Genomic DNA, 13838 nt, shown 5'->3' with positions numbered 1-13838 from the left:
GAGATTCTCTCTCTCCCTCTGCCCCTCTCCCACTCTCTGTCTCTCAAATTAATATATAAATCTTAAAAAAAAAAAATCTGAGCATTTTCGTTTTCAATGTTGCATCTCAAAATGATATTTGGCATCTGTAAATTATTTCTATTCTAAAAACAAAGATGATGAATTCTTCCTTTTTTTTCCTTTTCCTTTCCCCAACATGATCTGAATGGGGGAATCTCAAGTCCTTTTAACAGTCAAAAAGACAAAGAGGAGGCCAGTGGTGTGCAGAGCAACATGGCTAAGTTTTATTGTGACTACTGCGACCCATACCTCACCCTGGACTCTCCATCTGTGAGGAAGACCCACTGCAGCCATAGGAAACACAAAGAGAAGGTGAAAGACTACTATCAGAAATGAATGGAAGAGCAGGCTCAGGGCCTGATTGACAAAACAACCGCTACATTTCCACAAGGAAAGAGACCTCCTACTCCATTCTCTGCTCCTCCTCCTGCAGGGGCAACGATCCCATCTCCCCCCAGGACTCCCCCAGTCCTCCCTACCCTAGTATATGCCAGCACCCCCTATGGGGGCCCTCCTCCTCCTCGAATGATGCCAGTGGGACCAGCTCCTGGAGTGAGGCTGCCTGTGGGAGGCCACTGTGCCATTGATACCTGGGCCCCCAGTGATGAGACCTCCCACCTGTCCCATGATGGTGCCCAATTGGCCAGGAATGCCTCGACCAGACAGATAAGGAGAGAGGGGAGCCTCTTTAAATCGTTTTATATTATTTGTTCTACTTCCGCAGGAGACCATGGTGCTATGACTCTGGGTGTTCTCTAACAGCAGGACAAGGAAGACTTGCTCCCCCTCCTTATCAGTGAGAGAATAGTTTTGGCAGAGGAGCAGTGGGACAAGAAAAAAAATTTTATTTGCATTATGAAATGTGAAAATAAAATTGTCAACTGTTTTAGTTAAAAAAAAAACAAAAAACAAATGGCAAGATGGCGGAGGAGCAGGAGACCTGGATTTTGTCTCCTCTCAGGAATTCAGCTGGATAGGGATCAAACCATTCTGAACACCTACAAACTCAACAGGAGATCGGAGAAAAGAATAGTAACAACTCTCTGAACAGAAAAGCGACCACTTTCTGGAAGGTAGGATGTGCGGAGAAGTGAATCCGAGGTGATATTCAGGAGGATAGACGGCGGGGGAGGGGGCCTCCATCGGCCGCTTCTGGCAAGTGATAGAGCCGCGGAGCACAAAATCGGAACTTTTAAAAGTCTGCTCCGCCGAGGGACGTCACTCTGGTGGCTAAGCGGGGGGTGGAACCCTCCGGGACAGTGTGGTCTCAGGACCCTCGGGGTCACAGAAAGACCGGGGGTGCCTGAGTGCGGCCGAGCTCCCAGGTATTGGAGCGGGGAAGCCGGCTGCAGAGACGGAGCCAAGGCGTGGGCTCTCAGCTCGGGGTTGCCATAAACCGTGATCCGGGCACAGTCGGGCCACTGCTCCTCCAGCAGCGACCCAACAAGTGGCAGATCCGGGGAGACTCACCTTCCTCCCCCAGGAGGAGGGGCGCAGGAGCGCACTGCAGGGATCTGCTGGGTTTGGAGACTCCACAGGGGGTTGGGTGCCAGAGATAGAAACGCTCAGTCACAGGCCGGGTGAGCACAGAGTGTGGCCGGAGACCGGGGAGACGGGAGTGACTGACGGCTTTTCTCTGGGGGCTCACTGAAGAGCGGGGCGCGAGTTCTCGGCTCCTCTGAGGCAGAGATTGGGAGGCCACCATTTTCACTCTCGTTCTCCAAAGCTGTACGGAAAGCTTGCAGGGAACAAAAGCTCCCAAGAGCAAACCCAAGCAGATTACTTAGCCGGGACCGGCAAAGGCAGGGCAATTCCGCCTCCAGCAAAGACACTTGGGAACCATGGCAACAGGCCCCTCCCCCAGAAGGTCAGCGAGAACAGCCAGCCAAGACCAAGTTTACCGATCAATGAGAACGGCAGAACTCCAGCGCTAGGGGAATAATGCGCATAGAATCCATGGCTTTATTACCATGATTCTTTAGTCTTTCAAAGTTAATTTCTTTTTTTTAACTGTCTTTTTTAATTTTTTTGAATTTTTCTTTTTCCCTTTTTCAACCAACATCTTATCAATCCCTTTTTTAAAAAACATTTTTGGGGCGCCTGGGTGGCTCAGTTGGTTGAGCGACTGCCTTCGGCTCAGGTCATGGTCCTGGAGTCCCAGGATCGAGTCCCACATCAGGCTCCCTGCTCAGCGGGGGGTCTGCTTCTCCCTCTGACCCGCTTCCCTCTCGTGTTCTCTGTCTCTCATTCTCTCTCTCAAATAAATAAAATCTTTAAAAAAAATTTTTTTTTTTTTTCATTTTTAGAGTCATATTCTATCCCTTCATAGTAGTTACCCGTATTTTTGGCATATATATATAAGTTGTTCTCTCTTTAAAATTTTGAGATACAGTTTCTTCTAACAGATCAAAATATACCCTAAATCTCTAATGTATGGCTTTGTTCTTCTCTTCTGCCTGATCACATTCTCTCCCTTTTTTTTCTTAAATCCTCTTCTTTCTTTTTTCAAACAACTTCTTATCAATTCCTTTTATACAATTTTTTATAATTTTTATCTTTACAATCATATTCCATCCCTTCATCATATCAACCCTTATTTTTGTACATATATAAGTTTTTCTTTCTTTAAAATTTTGGGAGGCACCTTCTTCTAACAGACCAAAATACACCCAAAATCTAGTGTGTGGCACTGATCTATGCACCAGCCTGATCATATTTGATCATATTCTGGGTTTTTTTGTTTTTTGTTTTTTTTGTTCTGTTTTTGTTTGTTTTTATCTTTTTCTTTTTCTTTTTTCATTCTTTCCCTTCCTTTCCCCCTGGCTTCAGGTCTTTTCTGATTTGTTTAGAATATATTTTCTAGGAATGTTGTTACCCTGTTAGCATTTTGTTCTCTCATTCATCTATTCTTCTCTGGACAAAATGACAAGATGGAAAAAATCACCTCAACAAAAAGAACAAGAGGTAGTACCGACTGCCAGGGACCTACTCAATATGGACATTAGTACAATGTCGGATCTAGAGTTCAGAATCATAACTTTAAAGATACTAGCTGGGGGCGCCTGGGTGGCTCAGTTGGTTAAGCGACTGCCTTCAGCTCAGGTCATGATCCTGGAGTCCCGGGATTGAGTCCTGCATCGGGCTCCCTGCTTGGCGGGGAGTCTGCTTCTCTCTCTCCGGCTCCCCCCTCTTGTGCTCTCTCTCTCTCACTCTCTCTCTCAAATAAATAAATAAAATCTTAAAAAAAAAAAGATACTAGCTGGGCTGGAAAAAAGCATGGAAGTTATTAGAGAAACCCTTTCTGGAGAAATAAAAGAACTAAAATCTAACCAAGTCAAAATCAAAAAGGCTATTAATGAGGTGCAATAAAAAATGGGGGCACTAACTGCTAGGATAAATGAGGCAGAAGAGAGAATCAGTGATATAGAAGACCAAATGATGGAAAATAAAGAAGCTGAGAAAAAGAGAGATAAACAACTACTGGATCACAAGGGCAGAATTCGAGAGATAAGCGATACCATAAGATGAAACAACATTAGAATAATTGGGATCCCAGAAGAAGAAGAAAGAGAGAGAGGGGCAGAAGGTATATTGGAGCAAATTATAGCAGAGAACTTCCCTAATTTGGGGAAGGAAACAGGCATCAAAATCCAGAAGGCACAGAGAACCCCTCTCAAAATCAATAAAAATAGGTCAACACCCCGACATCTAATAGTAAAACTTACGAGTCTCATAGACAAAGAGAAAATCCTGAAAGCAGCTTGCGAGAAGAGATATGTAACCTACAATGGTAGAAACATTAGATTGGCAACAGACCTATCCACAGACACCTGGCAGGCCAGAAAGGACTGGCAGGATATATTCAGAGCACTAAATGAGAAAAATATGCAGCTAAGAATACTATATCCAGCTAGGCTGTCATTGAAAATAGGAGAAATAAAAAGCTTCCAGGACAAACAAAAACTAAAGGAATTTGCAAACACAAAACCAGCCCTACAGGAAATCTTGAAAGGGGTCCTCTAAGCAAAGAGAGAGCCTAAAAGCAATATAGACCAGAAAGGAACACAGACAATATACAGTAACAGTCACCTTACAGGCAATACAATGGCACTAAATTCCTATCTTTCAATAGTTACCCTGAATGTAAATGGGCTAAATGCCCCAATCAAAAGACACAGGCTATCAGATTGGATAAAAAAACAAGACCCATCGATATGCTGTCTGCAAGAGACTCATTTTAGAACCAAAGACACCCCCAGATTGAAAGTGAGGGGGTGGAAAACCATTTACCATGCTAATGGACACCAAAAGAGAGCTGGGGTGGCAATCCTTATATCAGACAAATTAGATTTTAAACCAAAGACTGTAATAAGAGATGAGGAAGGACACTATATCCTACTTAAAGGGTCTATCCAACAAGATCTAACAATTGTAAATATCTATGCCCCTAACATGGGAGCGGCCAATTATAAGAGGCAATTAATAACAAAAGCAAAGAAACACATTGACAACAATGCAATAATAGTGGGGGACTTTAACATCCCCCTCACTGAAATGGACAGATCATCTAAGCAAAAGATCAACAAGGAAATAAAGACTTTAAATGACACACTGGACCAAATGGACTTCACAGATATATACAGAACATTCCATCCCAAAGCAACAGAATACACATTTTTCTCCAGTGTCCATGGAACATTCTCCAGAATAGATCACATCCTAGGTCACAAATCAGGTCTCAACTGGTACCAAAAGATTGGGATCATTCCCTGCATATTTTCATAACACAATGCTTTGAAACTAGAACTCAATCACAAGAGGAAAGTTGGAAAGAACTCAAATACATTGAGGATAAAGAGCATCCTACTGAAGAATGAATGGGTCAACCAAGAAATTGAAGAAGAATTTTTAAAAATTCATGGAAACAAATGAAAATGAAAACACAACTGTCCAAAATCTTTGGGATGCAGCAAAGGCAGTCCTAAGAGGAAAGTATATAACAATACAAGCCTTTCTCAAGAAACAAGAAAGGTCTCAAATACACAACCTAACCCTCCACCTAAAGGAGCTGGAGAAAGAACAGCAAATAAAGCCTAAACCCAGCAGGAGAAGAGAAATAATAAAGATCAGAGCAGAAATCAATGAAATAGAAACCAAAAGAACAGTAGAACAGATCAACGAAACTAGGAGCTGGTTCTTTGAAAGAATTAACAAGATTGATAAACCCCTGGCCTGACTTATCAAAAAGAAAAGAGAAAAGACCCAAATCAACAAAATCATGAATGAACGAGGAGAGATCACAACCAACACCAAAGAAATACAAACAATTCTAAGAACATATTATGAGCAACTCTATGCCAGCAAATTAGATAACCTGGAAGAAATGGATGCATTCCTAGAGATGTATCAACTACCAAAACTGAACCAGGATGAGATAGAAAACCCGAACAGACCTATAACCACTAAAGAAATTGAAGCAGTCATCAAAAATCTCCCAACAAACAAAAGCCCAGGGCCAGGTGGCTTCCCAGGGGAATTCTACCAAACATTTCAAGAAGAATTAATACCTATTCTTCTGAAACTGTTCCAAAAAATAGAAATGGAAGGAAAGCTTCCAAACTCGTTTTATGAGGCCACCATTACCTCGATCCCAAAACCAGACAAAGACCCCATCAAAAAGGAGAATTATAGACCAATATCCTTGATGAACATGGATACAAAAATTCTCACCAAAATACTAGCCAATAGGATCCAACAGTACATTAAAAGGATTATTCACCACGACCAAGTGGGATTTATCCCTGGGCTGCAAGGTTGGTTCAACATCCGCAAATCAATCAACGTGATACAATACATTAACAAAAGAAAGAACAAGAATCATATGATCCTCTCAATAGATGCAGAAAAAGCATTTGACAAAGTACAGCATCCGCTCTTGATCAAAACTCTTCAGAGGATAGGGATAGAGGGTACATACCTCAATATCATAAAAGCCATCTATGAAAAACCTACAGCAAATATCATTCTCAATGGGGAAAAACTGAGAGCTTTCCCCCTAAGGTCAGGAACGCGGCAGGGATATCCACTATCACCACTGCTATTCAACATAGTATTAGAAGTCCTAGCCACAGCAATCAGACAACAAAAAGAATCAAAGGCATCCAAATCGGCAAAGAAGAAGTCAAACTCTCACTCTTTGCAGATGATATGATACTTTATGTGGAAAACCCAAAAGACTCCACCCCAAAACTGCTAGAACTCATACAGGAATTCAGTAAAGTGGCAGGATATAAAATCAATGCACAGAAATCAGTGGCATTCCTATACACCAACAACAAGACAGAAGAAAGAGAAATTAAGGAGTCGATCCCATTTATAATTGCACCCAAAACTATAAGATACCTAGGAATAAATCTAATCAAAGAGGCAAAGGATCTGTACTCAAAAAACTATAAAATACTCATGAAACAAATTAAGGAAGACACAAAGAAATGGAAAAACGTTCCATGCTCATGGATTGGAAGAACAAATATTGTGAAGATGTCAATGCTACCTAGAGCAATCTACACATTCAATGCAATCCCCATCAAAATACCATCCACTTTTTTCAAAGAAATGGAACAAATAATCTTAAAATTTGTATGGAACCAGAAAAGACCCTGAATAGCCAGAGGAATGTTGAAAAAGAAAAGCAAAGCTGGCGGCATCACAATTCCGGACTTCCAGCGCTATTACAAAGCTGTCACCATCAAGACAGTATGGTACTGGCACAAAAACAGACACATAGATCAATGGAACAGAATAGAGAGCCCAGAAATGGACCCTCAACTCTATGGTCAACTCATCTTCGACAAAGCAGGAAAGAATGTCCAATGGAACAAAGACAGTCTCTTCAACAAATGGTGTTGGGAAAATTGGACAGCCACATGCAGAAGAATGAAACTGGACCATTTCCTTACACCACACACAAAAATAGACTCCAAATGGTTGAAAGACCTCAATGTGAGACAGGAGTCCATCAAAATCCTAAAGGAGAACACAGGCAGCAACCTCTTCGACCTCAGCCGAAGCAACTTCTTCCTAGAAACATCGCCAAAGGCAAGGGAAGCAAGGGCAAAAATGAACTATTGGGACTTCATCAAGATAAAAAGCTTTTGCACAGCAAAAGAAACAGTTAACAAAACCAAAAGACAACCAACAGAATGGGAGAAGATATTTGCAAATGTTATATCAGATAAAGGGCTAGTATCCAAAATCTATGAAGAACGTATTAAACTCAACACCCAAAGAACAAATAATCTAATCAAGAAATGGGCAGAAGACATGAACAGACATGTTTCCAAAGAAGACATCCAAATGGCCAACAGACACATGAAAAAGTGCTCAACATCGCTTGGCATCAGGGAAATCCAAATCAAAACCTCAATGAGATACCACCTCACACCAGTCAGAATGGCTAAAATTAACAAGTCAGGAAGCGACAGATGTTGGCGGGGATGCGGAGAAAGGGGAACCCTCCTACACTGTTGGTGGGAATGCAAGCTGGTGCAGCCACTCTGGAAAACTGTATGGAGGTTCCTCAAAAAGTTGAAAATAGAGCTACCATATGATCCAGCAATTGCACTACTGGATATTTACCCCAAAGATACAAAAGTAGGGATCTGAAGGGGTACATGCACCCCGACATTTACAGCAGCAATGTCCACAATAGCCAAACTGTGGAAAGAGCCAAGATGCCCATGGACAGATGAATGGATAAAGAAGATGTGGTATATATATACAATGGAATATTATGCAGCCATCAAAAAGGAATGAGATCTTGCCATTTGCAACGATGTGGATGGTCTGGAGGGTGTTATGCTGAGTGAAATAAGTCAATCAGAGAAAGACATGTATCATATGACCTCACTGATATGAGGAATTCTTAATCTCAGGAAACAAACTGAGGGTTGCTGGAGTGGGGGGTGGGGTGGGAGGGATGGGGTGACTGGGTGATAGACACTGGGGAGGGTATGTGCTATGGTGAGCGCTGTGAATTGTGCAAGACTGTTGAATCACAGATCTGTACCTCTGAAACAAATAATGCAATATATGTTAAGGAAAAAAAAAAAGATAGTAGGAGGGGAAGAATGAAGGGGGAGAAATCGGAGGGGTAGACGAACCATGAGAGACTATGGACTCTGAAAAACTAACTGAGGGTTCTAGAGGGGAGGGGGGTGGGAGGATGGGTTAGCCTGGTGTTGGGTATTTTTTTTTTTAAAGATTTTATTTATTTATTTGACAGAGAGAGACACAGCGAGAGAGAGAACACAAGCAGGGGGAGTGGGAGAGGGAGAAGCAGCCTTCCCACCAAGCAGGGAGCCCGATGCGGGGCTTGATCCCAGGACCCTGGGATCGACCTGAGCCGAAGGCAGATGCTTAATGACTGAGACACCCAGGCGCCCCTAGTGAAGGGTATTAAAGAGGGCACATTCTGCATGGAGAACTGGGTGTTATGCACAAACAATGAATCATGGAACACTACATCAAAAACTAATGATGTAATGTATGGTGATTAACATAATAATAAAAAAGTTAAAAACAAACAAACAAACAAAGACAAAGAGGAAATAACCAGAAGCCTGAGAGCAGGCAGAGCCCCTCACCAGAGGCAGGATCCTGCTGCTCAGGTTACTTGGGCCATTTCAAATGGCAAAAGCTTTCCACAGAGACATTTGGAGTCAAGATGAGGATATTTTCCATGGTGGGACTTTCCATAAAGTGTTTCATTTACCTCTTCTGAAGACCAAACCCAGAAAAACAACCTCATATTAGCAGTGTGGACTTAGGTTAAACATAAGCAAGAACTTTCTGACAATGAGTGATGGATGTTGGTTCATAAAATGGGTGATGAAGGAAGACAGGCTAGCATTAAATTGATTGGCAAGGTATCAGACATATAATCCAAACTCTGGATTGTAGTTGATTTGATTTGTTGATTATCTCTCACCATCTCCTACAAACACCTTGCCACCTGGTCTGAGTCTCATCACAGCCCCACATCTCTTTATGCCTCTGAGCCTTTGCTCTTGCTGATCCCTCCACTTGAAATGCGTTTCCTTCTCCCTGACTGTCCTAATTCCGTTTACTTTTCAATGTCTAGCTCAAGTTCCTGGATCTGCTTAAAGCTTTCTCTGACCACTCCAGCCCATATGACTCTACCCTTCTTGAAATTTTAGTAGTCTAGAACTTACTCATGATCATCTGCCTAGAGGATAGCTGGTCCCCGCAAAGTCAGGTGGGAGAGAGGGAAAGGATTATGGCCAGCAGAAGCAGTAACTGTCAGAGTTGTCCACTCTGCAAAGAGCCTGCCACGCCACCCACCTGGCGATATGTAACCCTCAGATCCTCATTTGCATTCTCTGGTCCCTTTCCTGGGGCAAGAATGCCCTAAAAGCACACACAGATATCTATCTGCCAACTACATTCCCCAAATTACACTCAATTATGAAGTTGATGTTCTGGTTCAGTTTTATGTTGATTTGGAGCACAGCCCTGATATAGAGTTATGTCACCACAGGAGGGATGCTCATGCGCATAAGTTTGCATTTCATAACAATTCCATAAAGCCCTTTTCACAGATGAGAAAACTGAGACTTGGGCAGGGCGAGTGGTTGGCAGCAGCTCACATGGCTAGAAGATAGCAAAGCTGGCACTAGCGGCCAACCTCTCAGACTGTGGGCCAGCGTACTTTTCATTATACCATCTGTGGTATGGAAGCCTGTGCCCCAGTCCCAATTACTGAAATGGGCACGTGGAGGACGTGACCCAGGTTGTCAGTTTACAGATGACTAGCCAATCAGTGTCAGTACCAGTTAAACTTCAGACTCTGACCACGACATAGAAACCCTCCTTCTTACTCATGTCCTGGTCTAGCATTTGCATTCTACTGTCCACAGACCTGATACAGGAGTATCTGGGTCACCTCCGTCATCTGCTGCAGTTCACACCAAAGACAAGAAACAGATCAGCTTAGCATACTGAGCTCTCAGTGTGATGCGCCTCCTGCCATTTCAGCTGAGCTGAGAAATCCCAAAGCTGTCTGTGCCAGTCACCTGGCCCTCTTGGATTATCCCCAACCTGCCCTCCTTCAGGTCCTTCTCTGCCAGACCCTGAGAACTTAGCTCCAGAACACCCCACAAGGTATAATCTCCGTTCTCCAGTCTTCCCAGAACCTGATTCTTGGGTTTCTCTTATAGACTTTGGCTTGATCTTGCCTCCTGGTACTGGAAAATAGGAGTGGATTAGAATGGGTCTTTATGTAAATTAATTAATATTTGTAAGGTGCTTAGAACAATGACTGGCGCAGTAAGCACAACATAAGTGGTTGCTATTACTATCATCCTCATCCCCATCATCATAATGATCACCTACTACCTGCTTAGTAGAACACATTCCAACCACTTAATCCAGCCTTCCCAATCCCTTGGGATAAATTCCCAAATCCATAGCATAGCTCTGGCTAGGCTTTCCTAGGTCATCTCTTATGACTCTCCCCCTTGTGATACGAAACACCTGGACTTCCTTACAGATATGCCAAGCTCTCTAGATCTTGACCCTGCTGTATTCTCCACTGAAGTGCTCTTTGTTTCTTATGCCCATCTGCATCACCGTCCAACCCCCATCCCTGCGCAAATTCATCCTTCCATCCTCAGCTGGAATCTTACTTCCCCTTCTTCCTTCCTTGTGTCCATTCCCTACCTTACCCAACAAGATTAGGTTGAGTCTTCTTATTACACTATCCTATAGCATCCTTTGGTAATTATCCTAATGGCATATGATTACTTCTCTACTGTCTTCTCACTAGACTGTCAGCCTCACGAGAATAGGAGCCATATTTTTTTTAAAGATTTTATTTATTTATTTGAGAGAGAGAATGAGAGAGAGAGAGAGCATGAGAAGGGGGAGGGTCAGAGAGAGAAGCAGACCCCCGCTGAGCAGGGAGCCCGATGCGGGACTCGATCCCAGGACTCCAGGATCACGACCTGAGCCGAAGGCAGTGGCTTAACCAACTGAGCCACCCAGGCACCCAATAGGAGCCATATTTAAAGACACACTGCTGTATCCTCAGTGCCCAACACAATGCTTTGAACGAATAGGAGCTCAAAAACCTACTGAATTGCATTGAATTGAATCAAAATGGGCTGAAAAATGATGATGACATTGATGCCAGTGAAAACAATGACCTTAAAGCTTAATATGCTGTGATTTATTTACTATATATGCCATGACCTATTCAAAACCAGATTCAATAATAAAAGGATGAAGACAGGAAACTGATAATAGAATCAATGCTTTCTTGTGCAATAGCATCTACAACTATTGCTATCCTAAAAGAAGACAGTAATTAAAGCTGAAAAGAAGAGATGAGGATCGAGGCATCATGGATCAACGTCAACAAGCAAGTTACTCATCCCTGATTGGTCAACCCAGAGGGTGCGCAAGGATATTGCTTGGCACTATTGGTGACGTCATTGGAGGACTTTTGAGAATGTCTTTGCCAACCCAAACAAATACTACCAAGGGAAGTAAAGGTAATAACAGCTCACCTGCCTTCTCACAGTGACAGCTTCTGTCTACCAGAACCCAAGGCTCAACTCACTTCCAGTCAATAAGGACCTACCCAATCCCTCTCCCCGCCCGCGACAGCTGAATAACTTCGGTTTCCACGATGAGCACCGGAGGCCTTGCCCCACAAGACCCATTAAAGCTTGATCATTCCTCCCAGTTTTCAACACTGAGAGCTTTTTACTCCCTGTGGATTAGGGGTAAGAGGCTCTCCCAACACCTCACTTAATGGAAGTGAGAACCAAATGAGATGATGATCTATGATAGTTCTTTGAAAAAGTTGAAAATGTTACATTCAAATGCCATGATTTTACTATTGTTAATAGTGATTGTTTTTTGCTCTTCCCAATTAATTTTTTCTTTCCTATTTCTAGAAAAAAAAATTACTCCCTTCTCAGAAGCATGGGAATGCTATTTAATGAGAGTTTTTTAAATGGCTCTTTATTATGAATGCCCCCCAAATTTCTCCTTTCACACATCCCTTTGGACTAGAAATTCCTCAGGGTGCTGCATGACGACATCTACTCCTGATGGAATGGCCTTTTCGGTCCGACTCAGTGTGGGTGAAGTGAGTGAGTGGTCATCCTGACATGGACCCATGACTTCCTACAACTGCATTTCTGCCCTCTGCTTCCCTGACCTAGCCCTCTCCCCCTAACTTTTCCCTGAGTCCATGCACAGTGGTCAGGCAAGGGGTTTCAGCACCCCATAATCTCCACCATGCTATTGTAAAACTGCCTTATGTAAACACGCAGTCCAGAAAAAGCAGTATGAAGGTTGCCCAAATGCAACTTCAGACCATCCCTTAATGCTCCCTTTCCAACCAGACTGCTACTCCAAGCCTGCCTATCAGGGGATGACTGAGAATGCACAGCCTCCACCACCTGTAGTAACCACCACGTGGCTGAGTAATCCAGTTCAATATGGCAAAACTTGACTGAGGGTTGGAATCACACAGACCCAGTGTCCACTGTGGCTCTATCATTAACATCTGTGAGAGCCTGGACCAGTGCTTCACTTCTCTGAGACCCAGTGTCCTCATCAGCAAATGGGAACAACAATGCCTCCTCACATGGTTGCTGCCAGAATTCGAGAGAATGTATATCAAGCACCTAGCTCCATATCCAGTGCCTACTAAATATATCTGAATATTGGATAAGTGCAAGAAATGTTCTAGAGATGGTAGTATTCTTAGGGAGAGGTCAGCATTACCCATGGATAGAAGTCAAGAAAGACTTTGTAAAGGAGCCTTGAAGGAGCCTTGAAAGAGAGGTGGGTGTTTGGCAGATGGGCCGAGGGGTGGGCACACCTGGCAGGGGAATAGCATGAAAAAAGGCTGGGAATAGAGCCCAAAACACGGGGCCCATTTGGGCGGGTAACATGATGCAGCTGGAGCAAAGAGGAGGGAGGGAGCCCTGGGGTAGGAGCCCGGGGCCAGGAAAGAGCTGGATCAGAAGGGCCTTGCAGGGTTGCACTGCAGAGTTTTAGGGGATGTAGTTGGGCCCACAACATAGCCAGATTCTTGTCAGTAATCCCTGTCAGGATAAATTAATTACAATAGCTATTGGAAAATGTAAAATTGAATATCATGTATTCAAACCGCACAATATAAGGGTCTTTGAGCTAATGGAGATCTTTGCACCATCTGAGAAGTTCCTAACCAGAGAAGATGGCAGAACAATGAGAATGTGGGGAATAATGATGAGGCTGGTTTAGGAGAACTGAGTCCCCCAGATGCCTCCTTCCACAGTGGTGCACTAATGATCCTGTGAATTCCAGTACCATCTGGTCCCAGAGGCGTGGCAGGCAAGGCAAGTCTCAAAGTCAAGTCATAAGTCATAAATAACAACCTTGGAGATTCTCTCTATTCAACCCTTACTGTGTTCTTACCACATACATGGCATTGCTTTTGGCCTTGGGGGCACAAAGATGAACAAGACAGTCAGTCCCTGTCCCCAGGAATGCAGCCTCAGGGCCCAGCCCAGACTGGTACCCACAGGGAGTGCTCAAAGATGGGCACAGGTTGATTGAGGCTAGGCAGGGCCCCAGAAAACCCTAAGGTGGGTAACTACACTCTTGGAGGAGGAGAGGAGCATGGGCTCCCCGAGACTCTTCTCCACTACCCTGATGCCTGAAGGGTTTTCCTCTATTATTATATTAGACCCATGCTT

At 43.6% G+C, this 13838-nt stretch overlaps 1 pseudogene; it reads left to right on the top strand.

The window, feature by feature from the left end:
- Positions 1-273: 273 nt before the first annotated feature.
- On the top strand, positions 274-730 carry LOC118025012 (annotated as a pseudogene).
- The last annotated feature ends 13108 nt before the right edge of the window (positions 731-13838 follow it).

Source organism: Mirounga leonina, unplaced genomic scaffold, assembly GCF_011800145.1.
Source record: "Mirounga leonina isolate KUSES-001 unplaced genomic scaffold, KU_Mleo_1.0 Mir_200, whole genome shotgun sequence".
Taxonomy (NCBI): Eukaryota; Metazoa; Chordata; class Mammalia; order Carnivora; family Phocidae; genus Mirounga; species Mirounga leonina.
Note: the sequence above shows the minus strand (reverse complement) of the source record. Positions and strands in the feature narration are given on the sequence as shown.